The sequence below is a fragment of the Dendroctonus ponderosae genome, unplaced genomic scaffold (assembly GCF_020466585.1).
Source record: "Dendroctonus ponderosae isolate FM_Combo_2020 unplaced genomic scaffold, Dpon_F_20191213v2 Dpon_F_20191213_9, whole genome shotgun sequence".
NCBI lineage: Eukaryota > Metazoa > Arthropoda > Insecta > Coleoptera > Curculionidae > Dendroctonus > Dendroctonus ponderosae.
Window position 1 is genome coordinate 6,071,772 of NW_026019116.1, and position 3,632 is coordinate 6,075,403.

A 3,632-nucleotide genomic window follows, 5' to 3' on the forward strand; every position below is an offset into this window, starting at 1 on the left:
AACGGTCAACAGTTTAACACGAAAAAATTAACCCAATTTGATCAAGAGACAAGCAAAATATTCCTTGTTTTCGCAGATCAATTTGGGTTGGAGATTTTCAAACACTGATAACCAGGAAAAAATTAAGCGGGTTTAAAAATTCGCTCAGAAATCCCTGAAGGCAGTGGCAACATGAAACTTTCAACAATTTTAAACGAGGATTTGCTGTTTTCAACAAATTTCTCCCCAAGTTTTTTCCTTTTTTTTTGCTGGAGATGCGAATTTTCAAACATACATCGACTAGTTTTCGCGTGCAAAAAATTTGCGAAATTCAAAATGTTCTTTACTAGTACACCCTCCAATGATAATGACAAACTACCAAGTTTTAAGACTGGTAAAGCAAATCTTTCCCTTTTCGGGGAATGTTTCCGCTAATTTCCAGCTCAATCCTCAATTGAGAGGCAAATTCCATCACACATTGAAACGTTTGCTCATGAAAAATCAATTTTGAAACTTTTCGCTGAAATCCCTGATGACGGTGGCAAATTGAAACTTTCAGAATTCATGGAAAAGAGTTTGCTCTTTCCAAGGAAATTTTGCGCAATTCCCCGGCTCAATTCGTCGTTCTGGTACGGTTTTTCAAACACAGATAAGACTTTATAGCGGCAAAAATAAACGGGGCATAAAAATTAGCACAAAAATCCCTGATGAAGGTGGAAAACTGAAACTTTCAGCATGAATAAAAAATATTCTCTTGTATCAAATCCTGCTCAAGTTTCTGCGTTTACTTGTGAGCGCGATAAGAATTTTTATATAGATATCGACACTTGCTGCAATAAAAAATCAACCAATTTTGAAAATTTTCTCTGCAATCCCTGACGAAGGATGCAAACTGAAACTCTCGGAATTCATAGAAAAAACTTTGCTGTGTCTAAGGGAATTTTGCGCAAATCTTCAGCTCAATTCGTCGTTCTGGTGCGAATTTCCAAACACCGATAAGACTTTATAGCGACAAAAATGAACGGGGCATAAAAATTAGCACAAAAATCCCTGATGAAGGTGGAAAGCTGAAACTTTCAGGATGAATAAAAAATATTCTCTTGGATCAAATCCTGCTGAAGTTTCTGCGTTTACTTCTGAGTGTGATAAGAATTTTTTGATAAATATCGACAATTTCTGCAATAAAAAATCAACCAATTTTGAAAATTTTCGCTGCAATACCTGATGAAGGATGCAAACTGAAACTTTCAGAATTCATAGAAAAGACTTTGCTGTTTTCAAGGAAATTTTGCGCAAATCTTCAGCTAAATTCGTCGTTCTGGTGCGAATTTCCAAACACCGATAAGACTTTATAGCGACAAAAATAAACGGGGCTTAAAAATTAGCAGAAAAATCCCTGATGAAGGTGGAAAACGGAAACTTTCAGGGTCAATAGAAAATATTCTCTTGTATCAAATTCTGCTCAAGGTTTGCATTTACTTGTGAGCGCGATAAGAATTTTTGTATAAAGATCGACACTTTCTGTCATAAAAATCAATCAATTTTGAAAATTTTCTCTGAAATCTCTGATGACGATGGCAAATGGAAACTTTCTAAATTCATAGAAAAGACGTTGCTCTTTCCAAAGAAATTTTGCTGAATTCTTCAGCTCAATTCGTCGTTTTGGTACGAGGTTTCAAACACAGATAGGACTTTATCGCGACAAAACTGAACGGGGCATAAAAATTTGCACCAAAATCCCTGATGAAGGCGGAAAACTGAAACTCAGGATTTATAAAAAGTATTTCCTTTTTTGTATCAAATTCTCGTCGAGTTTCTGCCTTTTCTTGTGAGCGCGATACGATTTTTTATACATAGATCGGACACAGCTCCTTTTGTAACTTGGCCAACTATTAAAATTTCTCCTGTAATACCTGGGGATGGCAGTGGAACGAAACTTTCACCAATTATAAAAGATGCTTTGCCCCTTCCAACGAAATTATCCTCAATTGTCTAGTTCGACCTCCGTTTAAAATACGAGGTTTTATTCTGACAGTGTTTGTAGGTGAGACATTAAGGGGTTTAAAAATTTTTCCTGAAATCCCTGATGACGGCCCCAAATCTTCACCTTTCATGGGCCAATCTTTGGGCTTTTCAGTGACACTTTCGTCCTTTTTCCAGCTCAAATTGTTTTTGCGGCCCGACTTGCAGAACGAAATTTCAATCAGAGATCGACATTTTCCCGCTTGAAAAATTTGCTTGATTTAAAAATTTCCCCTGAAATCCCTGATAATGGTGGCGAAACAAAACTTTCAATATTTCTAAAAGATACCCTGCTGTTTCCAATGAAACTATCCGCAAGTGCTTAACTGGATTTTCGCCCGAGTTACAAATTTTCGAATATACATGGACACGCTTGCTAGTGAAAAATGATGAGGTTTCGAAAATTTCCCCTGAAATTCCTGGAGACCATGACAATATGAAACTTTCACGAGTTTTACCAGATGCTTTTCTCTTCCTTGCAAAATTCTTCTTGCGTTTCTGTTTGAGTTCAGTTAACGATAAGAATTCTCAAACGTACCGATCAACAAGCTTACGCGCAACAAATTAGGCGTTTTCGAAAATTTGCGCTATAGTTCCTGATGATGGCGACAAGGTGAAACTTTCTCAGCTCATTAAGGATACTTTGCTCTTTTAAAAGCGCTTTTTTGCAAGTGCCGTTATCCATCTGTTCTGGAAATATGATTTTTCAAACCTCGATCGAGACTTCGGCTCATGCCATGAACAATTAGCAGGTTTCGAAAAGTTCTTCTCAAATCCCTGATGAGGATTGCCGATGCAAACTTTCAAAATTGATAAAAGACAGTTTGGGGTCTCCAGTGAAACTTTCGTGATGTTTCTGATTCAATTTTTCTGGGAGCTTCGAATTTTTCCACATAGATCGACATTTTTTGAGGAAAAATTAACCAGTTTGAAAATTTTTCCCGAATTCCCCGAAGGTGGTAAAAAATTCAAACTTTCCAGTCTTATAACGTGCCTTTTTCTCTTTCGGGTGACGGTTTCCACAATTTTCTAGCTCGTTTTGGCCTTGCGAGGCTACTTTTCAAACATACATCGACACATCGCGTATGGAAAACTCGATAACTAAAATTCGAAAATTTGCTCAGAAATTCTGATGAAGATGGTGAATTGAAACCGGCAGGATTTATAAAGAAAAACTCTGGTCTTCCCAAGGAAATTGCCCCCAAGTTTTCCTGCTATTTGGTGTTTGAGATACGAATTTTCAAACCAACAGTGACACGTTTACGCGTGAGATGTTAAGCGGTTTCGAAAATTTCACCGAAAAAATGCTCGAAAATGGTAAGTTTTAGGGTTCACAAAAAGTTTCTTTTCCAGGGAAACTTCCCACGTTTTCCAGCTCAGTTTTATTTGAGCTTCAAATTTTAAGCTCTTAACTCGCGGTTGAAATTTGAATTTTCAAGCGAAGAAAATTAAGCAGATTTGAAAATTTCCTCTGAAGTCCCTGAGAATGACAACAGTATGAAACTCTGAGGATTCATAAAAGCGTCTTTGCCCGTTCCGGTAGAACCTTGCGCATTTTCCCCAGTCAATTTGCACATAAAACGCGAAATTTCGAGCCCAGATGGACGTTGAGGGTAGGTTAAAAAAAACGC